Raw genomic sequence first — 14,519 nt, forward strand, 5'->3', positions numbered from 1 at the left:
TGAGGTATCTATGGAGACTGCCTTTTGGAGCAGGAGAGGTGACTTGGATTCAGGGATATTTGAGGTTTTCACCATGTAATTCTCTCTCACAAATCCCATAACTGGAATATGAAAAAATAATGGATGTTGTTTGTGGGACCAAGCAGACTTCAGACACCATTGTATCTTTCACATGTGGAGTCTTGCTGGAGTTATCATGAGAATCATAGAGGACATGAGACCCAGAATCTTGAGGTATTCCTTCACCGAGACCGAAGTCTGAGTGGAAAATCCCTAAAACAAATCTACAGATCTATTTTTCCTGTAGAAAAAAGCTCTTTGTACTGAGTTGTCTAGCAAGCATTCCAGGAAGTCAATCCAGTGTGATAGAGAACACTTAAAAATATTTTTGACTCTTAGAATCCCAGCCTGCATAGGGGATCTCTCACCTACGAACCACATCAAGGTAGCCTGTAGCATCATGTGGGTCATTCGGGTCTACTTCACATGACTGAAAACTCAAAATACTGAGTTTCATTTGACTGAGACCACAATATCCAATGTTCAAAATACTGAAAACTCATTTGACTGAGTCTCATTCTACTGGAAGCTTACAATGCTGAATTTCAAAATACTGAATTTTAAGCCACAGATGTAAATGCGCGTTTCCTTGCACCTGTGACTTGCTTGTGATAAAAAAAAACAAAACAAAAAAACACATTGCCGTAACCAAGTGCCGACTGTCAGAATACAGATAGTAGCGCAAAAAGTAGTGTTGTTGTGTTTAAATGTGGACATGTCTCTCTACATTTTTATGGGAAGTATCTACAGTAATATGGTGGATGTTTTGTGCATTCCCAGCAGTAGTGGCAGTGTGTACAGTACTGTAAGGCAAGTAAAAGCTATATGCCCTTTTCCTCAATGTAGTGTGATCCTGAAGTTACTATATACAGTTGGGGGGCTGCAACCCCCCACCTAGTTTGGTTTTATATTGTCGGGTTTCTGCTAAGAGGGTAAGTAGTTTTTGAGTTTTGGAAAGAGTTAGGTCTTTGGTGTTGTAAGTGTGCCTGTCTAGGTCTTAAAATTCAGTATTTTGGAATTCAGCATTGTAAGCTTTCAGTATAATGAGATCAGTCAAATGAGTTTTCAGTATTTTGAAAATGAGGTATTGTGGCTTCAGTCAAATGAAATAGATCCGAGTCATTCCTATAAACACATTAACTGTGGCATTTCGAAACAGTGCTGATATAACAAAGCCTCTGTACTGCATTGAGGTAGCCGGTCCATAGAGAACCACTCACGCACACCCAAAGACACCGACTGGTGTTAAGTAGCAGTGTTTTTATATTACAAGACTCAGTACCACTTCAAGGTAGCAAGTCTCACAGAGGACCACTCACTCTTAACCAGCCACAGCTATACTCAGTCATCCACATTCACAAAGTAGTATACAGTTTCACACACAGCCATATGCACCTGCACATGAACCCTTTACACAGCCACGTGACCACCTAAAAACCCAGTCACATGCACTCACATGAAGACCTACACAGCCACATTCAGATGCATGCAAACACACAGAAAGAAGTGAAGCGCAGACCCACACAAAGATGCTAGCTCAGACATTCACAGGCGCTCTGTCCAGACACTTGCACACCCATTTTCATAGATTTACAAATCCACAGAGACAGACCCCATACAGGTAGGTTAGAGTGAAATAAAATGACAGTACACTGGCATTCAGTGGTTCGAAATAAAATGGTTAACCAATACCAAAGAAGCCCAGCTCTTAATCTTCCATCACCAAAATGTGGAATGTCCTCTCATACTGTTGAATAAATGAGCAAAATGTGTAACACTTTCTAACATCTTGGACTAGGAATCCCCACTATGGTTAATAATCATTTTATCATATTTACAAAAAGTTCAGCATAGAACAGTGTGGAATATAAGATTTCAAATGACAAACTTTCTTTATAATTAGGTACAGAACAGGGTATGCAAAGGATCACAGTCATAAATCTATCAGACAATTAACCTTGCTTTATCAACTATCCTAAATTAGCCCCTTAACAGTTTTGTTTAAACAATAAATTATGCCAAAAGGTTACTCTTCTTTTCCCCATATTCTGAACATGAAATAATACAGATCATATCTAATCAAAACATTCTAACAGGATTATTGGGAGCTGTCACAGATCACAATCTAACATTTTACCAACATATTCATTATACCATATTCACGAAATATAGACAACTCAGAAAGCTACACAAATCCAAAACATATTTAACTGAACAAACAACATACAATAACAGGCAGAACACTTCTGCTTCCATGGCTTAAATGTATACAGGTTCATAGGTAAGTACTAAGGCTAGCTGCCCTTGCAGGCCAATCTAAGCCTAGCCAGTTTCACTTTTTGAGCTCAAAAAAACTATATCTTATTTGATTATTGATTGCCCTTCCCTATGACATGGTCAATAATTATATATTATCCCTAATGAAACTAACTGGGATCATATCATAGATAATTTGATGGGACCCATTCATTGGATAATCCATTTAGGAGCCGACTCTCTCCATTAGTAATACAGGGGCAGTCCTGGGGTAAATTTTCCGTTTTTCATACATAGATCTAAGATGAGCTTGAAAATGGATAGAGATGAACCTTATTTTATGTGGATGGGGAGTCTTTTCCACAGTAGTAGTATCCTCTGTGAGATATACCTGCCCCTCCAAACCTGCCCCTCCAAACCTTTCTCTTGATGTTGCATAAGTGGTGTAGTATTTCTAATGCCATCTGACTTGCTCATGTGCAGAAAATCCATCAGCAATGGGTCGGTGGATGCCCTGTATGCCAGACACAGGTCACCTCTTAGCAGTCTGACGGAAACGAAGTACAGTGACAGGGCTTTGAGTTGGTATATGTAGGATATTGTTTAGGCCTGTATCCTTTTAGGAGGGTATCTCTGTGTGTATGGGTCAACAAAGTTGCAGTCAAACAGGCACATCATTTACACACACACTACAACAAGCCAACAACAAAATAGCTAAATTTGTAGCTAACCACTCAAACAAAAAACATTACCGACTAGAATAAAAAAGACTGTACCAGTGAGAACTCCAAAACACTATATATTATTTTCAAATCAGAATACCACACAAAATCCCAAATAAATCAAATAAATTCTCTGCAGCCAAAAGCGTCCTTTCTATAAACCCAAATCAAGTTTTTTTTAGATATTACTCTAATTCACTTAAAAAATGATATAATGAGATTTGCAACATCACTTATTTTTCAGAATAAGCATGAAAAACTAATGTTTAGCGTTACTGACTGACTGTAATCTTAAGTGATTTACCAAAAAATAAAAACTTTTATGAGTGAAAAAAATATACGAGTCAAAAATCAGTCAGAGTTGAGAGGGAGGGTCCCCTTACTTGTTTAAGCCAATTGGGTCCTTTTTGCATTATGCAGACTGCAGCTATACAACATGCCAAACCCTTTCTCACTTCAGGGAAAAAAAAAACAGAAGTTGAAAGAAAGGAAATGCTGCAAACCAATTTCATCCACTTCTACGAGACAGACCTAAAAGACTGCAACCCTAGAATGAAATCTGCCTCACTCCCTGCTAAGAAAATAGAAGCAGATGCTGAATTTACACTGACAGCGTGACAGTGCAAGTTTACATTGATTATATTATATTATTTCATGGAATTAAGACAGTTTCTCTTATTTTTACAAGAGTGGATCTCTTGATTAAAGCCTCTTGACTATAAACAAGTGTTTTTTGTAGCAAGCATGCTTGAAAAATAAGACAAAATTATGAAAGCCATAAAAATGATATATGTAAAGATATTAGATTTTTTTCTATTGGCACATTTTTTTTTCAGTTGGAGTCATGAAGTCTGTAACTGAAAGCAGTTGTACATTCTGCTTAGAGTGAAATTTACAAATATCCCTTCATGCATCTGCCGAGTTGTTAGCTGTTTTTACTCCTTATTGTGACTACTTTTACATGGATACCCAATTGTTGGGCTCATTTTCATGTGGTCACTGCTCTTTTTGTAAGTATATGTTAAAGTCCAAACAATTCTCTAGTCAAAACATGGGTCCAGTCTATGACAAATTTTTTGCCAACTGTGGAACTGATTGGGTCATATATTTGGCCACTTGCACCTGTTCAGCATTTTCTCATCCGTTAAGGATTCGTATGTCTGAACATTTTAGTGTCATACGGAATAAGCAGCTAACCAATGCCCTATACAGGCATTGTACTTCCCATAATTCTGCCAAATTTAATTTCATGATTATTGACAAAATCCAGGGGGATTGGAGTAACAAACTGGGCTGGCACTCTATTTTAAATAAGAAAGAGAAAGATGGATAATAAGGTTAGGAGGTCTTTTTTCTCCTGATCTTAATGACCACATAACTTATTGTATTATTTTTGTCCTTACATGATATGATGCAACAGGAAGATGTATTTATCCAATTAATTATTTTTTGATAAATAATGGTTTGTGCCGTTTTCCTACATGTTTTTTTGTCACTGAAAAATGCAGGTATGACATACGTGTAAACACTATTTTTATTCTTGGTAAATAAACCCTGTGTGCTTATAACACTTTGGTACTGGCTGCTTATTTTGAACTTTACTTTTACATGGAGCCAAGCTGCCTGTGGGTGTAAGCAACTAATCTTGAGAGTTCTGAGCATTTATTTGCTGAGGGAAAATGCAAAATTTAAAGGTAAAATGGCAAGCAGTTCAGTGAAAAATAAAGTCTGAAATTATGACAGGTGAATAAGAGATTGCAGCTTTACTGCTTTAATGGAACAGTGTACTGCTTTAATGGAACAGTGTACAATTTAGCTTTAGTTAAAGATAGCCAATGCACTTTTTCTTAAGACTAAAAGTAAATGTTATCTGAATGTATACAACCGTTTTTTCACATCAGGAAGGGAAAGAGTGATTTAGCACGGATAACCTTAATTTTAGGTTGGGTAATGCCTGTGGGTGCAGCTGTTGATTTGGGACAACTGTTTATATCTGGAGGGTTAAACTTAATTTTTGAAGATGTACATAGTTGTGTGCGACAGCTAACAGGAGATGGAGGTGTTCTGAAAATGTAGTTATTTTTTTTTTTGTTTCATGGCTTTCATTAAATAAAAAAAAAGTCTTGAGAAATGGGACATAGGCTCATCAAATGGAGATGAGATGGAACTATATGAAAGCTAACCCCACCACACATTAGTGTGTGGATGTAAGTCAAAAGTTGGAAACACGTTAAAAAATCTGGCATGTATAGTAGGCGGCAACAATGGCTATCATAATGGCTATGCTATCCATATTATCCTGGAAAATAAATGGCCTTACAGGTATAGACAAAAATGCAAGAGTACTGATTATATTAAGAAATGCAGAGTGCAAACAGCAATCCTGCAGGAGACACATTTGGAAAGAAATAAGAATGTGAAATTGACAAAAAAGGATTTCAGGATGGATATTCAACAGAATATCAGGGATAAAGGGAAGGGACTATTAATACAGATTGCTAAAGGGGCTCCAATAGTGATAGAAGAGGGGGGGGGAAGACAATAATGGTAGATTTGTGGTAGTAAAGGGTTATTGGCCAGGGAGGATTATTACACTGGCATGCATTTATATTTCACCAAAAACTGCTATTATGGAGCTTAAGAAAATTTTGGAACAAATAATCAGCTTTCAGCAGATAATATTACTTAAAAGTTGGGACTGGGACTTGATATGATGTGTGGTTGTATCAGGGGACCTAGAAGGAAAATGTAACAACAAGGAATAGATTTCCGAAGACCTTTATAAAAATATTTGGTATGGAAGACATGAATGCAGTAGCAGGAACTTTTACAGAATTTATATATTATCCCCCAAGGTACAATAACTGAACCAGACTAGACAGAAATTATACTTCACAGGAAAATGCATTTAATTGAAAGCTTCAGCACATATTCAATAACTGTTTCAGATCATGCACAGATAAACGCTAATATAAAAATACAGGGTAATGAGCTAGGTGTGAAAATGCCAGTGTCTATTAAAAAGAGAAATTTAAGGAATGGGTAGTAGAAATGCTGGAGTTGGAGTACATAAACATTTCTTCATAGGTTGCTAGTGAGTGAGAAAAAATGAAAATGTAGTTTAAAATGGGGTATAAGTAAAAGAGAAAGAGATATGGTTAAGAAATATTAGGAATTATTTAGAGGTGCTGACAAAGATTAAAGTATTGCTGAATAAGGGAGATCTCACAGAACAAGACACACAACTGTGTTGTGCTAAAGGGGCAATAAATGAGTATTTGGCTAATATACATGAGTTTAGAAAAATTGCTATTAAGCAACTATTTTTGAGAACAACTCCAGCGCACAAAAACTCTTAGCACATTGACTTAGGTGACAGAAAGTAGAAAGGGCTGTTGCCAAAACTTAGGGAGCTAATAACAAGTAAAATAATCACAGACCCTGTAGAGGTACCAGAGACATTTCAGAAATTTTATGAACATTTGTATAAAGCAGAAAAATTTGGAAATCAAGAAATAACATAAATGGAAATATATGCCGAGTTTAAAGGTAGATGAGGGTAAAAAATCTAATACTTAAAGGAGGAGATGAAATAAAGGGGCTGATGTATAATCAATCTGCATGAAAGTCTTCAGTAACAGATGGTATTCCTGTCAAAGTTATGATGGAAGAAAATGATAACGATCTAGAAGATTCTGTTTAGCTGCATTTTAAAAGGAGGGGAAGCACTAACATCTTGGAATAAAGCTGTGGTAGCTATATTACCCACAGACCGTAAAGACACAACAGACCCAGCTCCATACAGACTCAAACTGATGGATATAAATGACTGTAGTTTTGTGGAAGGAAGGCAAACATTTGACAATAATGAAAGAACAATGATGATCCAGAAGGAAGCAGAATGTAAGAAAATGCCACAGTTGGTATTAAATCTTGATGCAGAAAAAGTGTTTGACAGAGTAAGCCAGTATTTTATAGGTAGGGCAATGGAAGCATTTGCATTCCCTGATAAAATAATAAGGTTAATTAGGAGGATATATGAAGGATCAGAGGAAAAAATTTAAATTGGAGGGTTCCTGTCTGTAAGTTGTATGTGAACAGAGGAACCAGGCAGGGGTGCATCTTTCACCTTGGTTATTTGTATATTGGCAAATAAAACAAGGGACTCAAAAAAATCAAGGATATATAAATTGGTATGTTTAATCAAGAAAATGTGGCTTTATTTTTTACTTGACAAATCCAGAAATAACAACCAAGTTGTGGAATATAATCCACTGTGACGACAGATTTTCAACCATTGGAGCCAACACTGTTGCAATCTATTTGCTTCCCCATCAGTCACCAAAGGCAGCAAGTCCTTTGTTATGATCTCCCACCTTCAAGAGGGACACTCCTACAGAGATGCTCTAGGTGAGCAACGGCCTCTTGGGCTACTTTATGCTTATCCCCCCTTTGTTATTAATCCCTAGACTTCTGCAGAAAGTGAGCAAATACTAAGCCACCACAATCCTCATTGTCCTCTATTGGCCCAGGCAAATTTTGTTGCTTGTTATTTTTTCCACTTCTAATTATAACCAATAATCCAGCCTTATCCAAAAATGTAGTTGGAATTCTGCTTTTCAGAAGGAATCTTCTCACAAGCGTTATTGTGAAAAGCAGAAATATTTTATGATCTAGGTATCTTCATAAGACGCTGACCTTTTTTTCTGCTCCTGTTCTGGATTATATTATGCTTCCTGGCTAATGTGTTCAGATCAGATTCCAACTTTTCTACAAATTAAAATGCATTTAGCAGCAATTTCAGATTTTCATATTGGTCATGAAGTCCGCTTCCTGGCTTCTCATATACTGTGCAAGGCCTTTCCCAAGGGAGTCTTCCTACTTTGATCTCCAGCTGGGGAACAGGTGCCTCCATGGGATCTCAATTTCATACTGGAAATTTTAACAAAGTCACCATTTGAGTCAGCATCCCTGCACCCTTGAAGTTTCTCTCCTGGAAAATTGTTCTTTGTTGCTATCACTTCTACCAAAAGAGTATCCAAGTTACAGGTCCTATCTTTTTCAGTTCTTTACTTGATGTATCAAAAGCACAGCATGTCCCTTCATGCTAATCTCTTTTCTTCCCAAGGCAGCTTCCGAGGCAAAGATGAACCAGCTAATTCACTTACTAGTCTTTCTTCCAAATAATTCAAGCAAAGATGAATACATTTTGCATAGCGTGGATGTGCGTGGGCAACTTACATTCTACCTGCACAGAATAAAATCCTTCAAGAAAGACCCACAGCTCTTCATCTCCTTTGCAAACCTCTTTTTCTTGTTCAAAATAGATTTTATATATTTCCCACTTATGTCCATAGTATAATAACCAGTTACTAAATTACTGGAGGAAAGCTTGGTAATGCCATTCTATAGGAAGCCTTTTTCAAAAAATATTTTGTTATAACTCAGCAGCTGCCATCCATGACACGTAGTCCAGTTCCAAAGTCACAGTTTATAAGGATACGTCTGTAGTTCTCAGGATTCTTACAGTAAGGTTTCCTCAGACCTAATGCACAGGTTTGAACATGGGGGATACCCTACAAAGAAGTTGGTTAAAATAAAAGGAATAGTAGAACAGATTAACCAAACTAATTTATTAAGTTTCTGTCGAAGGAAGGGATCCAATACACTGGATTTTATCTGTTTTACAATTACTTATGACTCTAATACCTTTTGGTTTAAAAATCTGATCCAAAAACACTGGTCCATCTTGCTTGCTAAATCAGTTTTTGTCGCAACACCTTGGTCCAATATGCAAATTTGTCACAACAGTTCAATTTTCATAATGTTGAATGTAACCCCACCCGAATGTGATTAATCATCCTGTATCTATCAAAGGCAATAAAGGATGTGGGGACTGTACTGTGTGTCAATATGTTCTTAACAGTCAGTTTTTTATTAGCAGAAATGTACGCACATTTACAAATTACAACACTGACTACTTGCAACAGTATATTCATGACATATTTAACTGAATGCCACTGTGGGGCCTTCTATACTGGACAAACAACAATGACCTTTACAGGATGAAATTCTGCTCAGTTCAGTGATGTCAGATGCAAAAGATGAGAAGTGATTTACATAAATAAACTGCCACATATTCTAATGCAAAATTCACATTTGTAGAAACTGATGTGGTTTGTTATCCTATGGATATGAGCTGCAACTATACAGAATTGATTCTGAAAGAGAGAAATTATGGATCATAAAAACAGGAGCACAGTTCAATACCAGAATAAATGAATATTTATAAAAAGGCTGATTTATTTTAATTCACGTTAATTAATATGTGCTTAAAAATATTTCTAGGAAGCCTACCTTTAAGATGGCCACTGAATCTTGCTGTTTAAATATGACATTAATCAGAGCTGCATAAAATGTGCCCTGTCCTCAGGAGAGATGTAGTCCTGTAGTTTCTGAATGGGAGAAGGACTGCCATTATAGCTATAACACTGATATGAAGGTATGCCTCTTTTGGTTTCCATAATCCTTGTGCCATCCTCACCCTGTAATGCTCCCTCCTTATCCCAAGGAGGAAACATCCTTGGTCACTACCACAGTCAGGGTTTGGAAAACAAAGGGCTCCACTAAGGAAGTTGCAGTTTAGCAGTGAACCCAGTTTGTATTATAATAAATTGGAAGTACAGTCCCCTGTATGGTTTACCGATTTTGTGCCTTAGTGCTACATTTATAGGTGGATTATATTTTATTTGATTCCATGCACTGGTTAATCAAACTACTTGGCTCACAAGCACTTGTTCTGTATGCAGTTATATATGCACACACACACACACACACACACACACACACACACACACACACACACACACACACACACACAATTTTTGCATTACAGAATGCAGAACTGCCTGGTGGCAGTACAGCACAAAATTAAGCTACACAGCTATAAACCTGGAATAAGAGGGCATCATTTAAAAGTGGTCAATACCCTTAAGATTTGCAACCTCCTGATGAACTCTGCAAAATTTTACGGATAGGAAGCCATGGATATCATTAACTCTATTGGTCCAGGCTTTTAAACAAGGATCCTGGCTCATAATCCACATTATCTGTCTTTCTCACCTGAACAGTAAATGCTTCTAAGTAAGCTGTTTATTCTTATACCTCATAAGGTACACCTGGAAAAATTATTACATTTTTTTTTTTTTTATTTAACATTTGTTGACCGGGAAAGTCCGACTAGATTCCACAGAGCCTGTTTTCAGCGGAGGCCTGGGGAGAAATGCTCCAGATGCATGTCTTTGGAATGTGGGAGGAAACTGGAGTACCCAGAGGAAACCCACACGAACTCAGGAAGAACATGCAAACTCCACACAGAAGGCACCCCAGCCGAGAATCGAACCGGAGAACCTCTTGCTGTGAGGCAACAATGTTAACCGCTGCACCACTGCACCGCCCAAATTTGAATTTCCCCATCTAGATTAAAATATATATATAAAAAACCTGCAATGCCTATATTTGTTTTCAGTTTACAGGACATATTAAGATTAAAAATAAGACTGCTATCCTTGATCCAGGTCATTCAGCATAAAAGACAAAGTAAATGCAGAACATGAACAGAGATAAAAACACGAAGACAGAAATAAATGTTCTGAAGTAAACTACACATAAATGTACAGCGTGCATACAAACATAATAAGGTGCAATTGGATGAAAAACAGTCCTGTGGTCTATGGGATCTCCCTCGGAGATAGAAGTAAAATACAAAAATAGGTTTCAGCTTGAATAGGGAGGCTTCAGCCCCCCCCCCCCACACACACACACACACGGAAATTTTGTGAATGTTCATTCATTTGGTTAGACCCACTGTAGATCACTGTGTATGTGTATACCTTTAAGGAGCAATCCAAGGGCTTGCACTAGTGTATAAATACTGAGCACATGCAAGTTAGACTGCCATTTTGTAGTTAGCTGTTGAGATGTAAGCATGTATCCACAGTATATAAGGTCTGCCTGTTAACTAGTTCATTCATATTTAATGAGGCTGATATTCATCCTGATGTGTTTCTATAGATTAAAGTATCTAAATGAAAACTCCAGCCTTCTTGTCATATGTGTTAAAGATGAACAAGTGACATGGTGCCAGAAGTGGCATGTCTAAAGGGCATAGAGTCAGAACCGGCATATCCAAAGTGTATGACGTTAGGGGCGGCCTGGCTAAAATGACTTAAGGCACTTGCTTAAAACTGGGGGAATACAGACACTTGATTTGGCAAAGTCTATGAAGCTTGCTGCTTTATGGAGGTGAAGGAATTCAAACCGAAGCCTCAGTAGTCCTTTCCATGTTACTCTGCTGGAAGAAGCTATGACTTATTATTTTACATGGTCAAGAGGCACGCCCAGTTATTATTAGGACTCGGAGACAGTTTGAAAATGGGACTGCTTTCATTCAATAAGGATTTCACCATGTTAGCTTAAGACCACTACTATAATTTTGCCCAGTACATTTTTTCTACCTATGCTGATCTGTTAAAAGGCAAACTATGCAAGCTTCCAGTTGTGTACTACATGAGGTTAGACCCAGAGATCAGTCCAGTTATCAGGCCAGCATGCAACATTCCAATAGCCATGCAGGACAGAGTCAAAGCCGAGCTAGATAAAATGGTGGGACAAGGTGTGATTTGTCCAGTTGAAACTCCAACTGAGTTGGTACCTTCCATGCTAGTAGCTCATAAGAAAAGGTCAGATGACATCAGAGTATGTATTGATGCACGAGACTTGAACAAAGCACTAAAAAGACCTCATCATCCAATCCGCACAGTTGAAGTCACAGCCTTGATACCAAAAGCCACTATTGTTTCTGTCCTAGATGCAGAGAGCTCATTTTGGCAAATTCACTTTGATAAAAAAAATCATCATTGCTCACTACTTTTAGTACTCTGTTTGGCAGATACAAATTTTATTAGGAATAAATTCTGCAAGTGAAGTCTTTCAACGTGCAATGGAGCAAATTTTTTCAGGGTATCCTTGTGCTATTATAGTAGATGACATACTAGTAGGAAGTCACATTGAAGCTGAACAGATTTGAGCCAACTTTCAGCACCGCTTATTGAGCTAACACGTAAAGATGTCTCCTAGTCTTGGTCAGAACACCACCAAAGAGCGTTTGACATCCTGAAACAAAGAATTGCAAGTCCACCAACTCCCAGATACTATGATGTTCACAAACTAGTTACACTTTGCTTCGAAACTTGGTCTTGGTGCAGTGATTCTACAACAGAATCAACCTGTAGCCTACGCATCGAGAACTCTTACCCAAACTGAACTGCACGAAAATGAAAACCTTGATTCCGAAATCATGGAAGTAAGAAATTTTTCTTCCACATGTCTTGATGAGCTAAGAGATCACACAGCCACAGATCCAGTTTTACAAAGGCTTAACCACTGTATCAATCAAGGATGGTTGTCAAAGCAATCCAGTTTACCTCAAGAAGTGCAACCTTATTTTCCTTACAGAGATGAGATTTTGTCTGACAAAAGTATCATCATGAAAGTTCCAAAAGTAATTGTTCTGAAGTTCTTGCAACCAGAGTGCATTACTATCTTGCATCGTGGTCACCCAGGAACCAAATCTACCAAAAGAAGGGTGAAAGCACTAGCATTTTGGCCTTCTATGTCACAAGACATTGAGGCAGCACTTTCATCTTGTTCAGTGTGTAATAGTACTAAGCCACATCAACAGAAGGAGCCACTTCAGCTTAACCAGATTCCATAACTACCTTGGTCGACAGTAGTCACTGACATTTTTGAGTGGAATGGTCAACATTACTTGGTGTTAAACTCTTACTCCAATTGGTTCGAGATTGACCTACTTCCCAACCGAGAAGCATCATTTTGCTGTACATGACAGCCCACACAAAGTTACTTCTGACAATGGCACAGGGTATAGAAGCCAACAGATCAAAAGATTTGCTGAAGAATGGGATTTTACTCATGTCATAAGTAGTCCAGAGTACCCACAGTCAAATGGTTTGGCAGAATGTACAGTTCAAAGTGCAAAGCAAATAACAGAGAAATCAAAACAAGACAATAGTGATGTTTTCCTGAATCTCTTGAATCTCAGAAAATGTTCCTCATGATAAACATCTTGGTTCACGTGCTCAAAGACTTCTGTCAAGACAAACCAAAACATATTAACAATCAGTAATCAACTGTTGGTTCCATGTGCCAAGAACAACAGGTTAGTGAAAGCCAATCTGTTGAAGAAGTGCTTAACCCCAAAAGTCCTACTATGATAAAACCAGCAAACCGCTCAATCCATTACGAGAAGGAGAAGTGGTAAGGATGCAAATATCCAAAGGTTGTTATCGGATTGGTGTCGTGAACAATATTGGTCCACAGCTGAGATCATAGATTGTGGAATCAGAAGGAGCAGTTTTTAGGTAGAATCAGAGGCATTTGAAACTTTCGAGCCTATACCACAGCACATAGCCTGTAAGTAGGACTCTTTATCTCAAAGTGAGTTGCCCAGTGTTCCAATTCCAGAAGAAGTTCCAGAGGACATTCCTGTGACGAATCCAGAAGTTCCTGATATGGGTTTGCACCGCAGACTGTCCCTGTTGCTAAATTTGGTCCCAACTGTTATGTTATGAGATATGGTCACATCTCTAAACCCTGTAGCAAATATGAAGCAACTTGGACATGAACATTGTGCTTTGTTTCCAATGTATATAGTAATGCATGTCTAACCTAGATACTGTTTTTCCAAAGGGCAATCTTTTTTTTAAGAGGGAGGATGTAGCTCAAGATGTGTGTATATACTTTTAAGAAGCTATCCAAGGGCTTGCACAAGTGTATAAATACTAAGCGTGTGCAAGCTAGACTGCCATTTTGTAGTTAGCTGTTGAGATGTAAACATGTATGTATGTAAGGTATATCTATCCAACTACTTTGTATTTAATGATGCTGCTATCCATCCTGATGTGTTTGTATGTATTAAAGCATCTAAAACAAAAACCCCAGCCTTCTTGTCATATGTGTTAGAGATGAACGAGCGACACGCACCGCAATGGTCTTCACCATACAGATGCTCAATGGACTGACTGACAGTGGGCTCGGTAAGACTGTTATATGCACTTGTTTATTTGCTGCTCAAGCACAAACAGCAATTCCCAAAATAACTTTAGTATGTGTGACTGTATGAAAAAAGGCATATTTTAACCTATATTAAAGGCTTCCTTCTTCACAGAGACCAAGGTATCCTTACACAAATACTCAGCACCATCAATACGACAGCCTTATGATGCCAAACACTTGTCCTGTAGTATAGTCACCTTACACTACAATGGTGCATCCAGAGCAAAACTCAACAGCAACTTCAGGAGTAACTTCCTAGTTTTTTTCTGCAGATGGTATTTTCATTCAATACAGTCTGCAGAATTTTGGTTTAGTTAACCAAAACATGATAAACAATGGAGAGTT

At 37.8% G+C, this 14,519-nt stretch overlaps 1 protein-coding gene across 2 annotated transcripts in view; it reads right to left on the reverse strand.

Annotated features, from left to right (window-relative positions):
* The window catches only part of LOC122799442 (trichoplein keratin filament binding), a 1,060,398-nt gene that overhangs the window by 1,026,747 nt on the left and 19,132 nt on the right, over positions 1–14,519 (reverse strand). The window lies entirely within an intron of this gene.

Source organism: Protopterus annectens, chromosome 4.part0, assembly GCF_019279795.1.
Source record: "Protopterus annectens isolate FY-2018-M chromosome 4.part0, PAN1.0, whole genome shotgun sequence".
Taxonomy (NCBI): Eukaryota; Metazoa; Chordata; order Ceratodontiformes; family Protopteridae; genus Protopterus; species Protopterus annectens.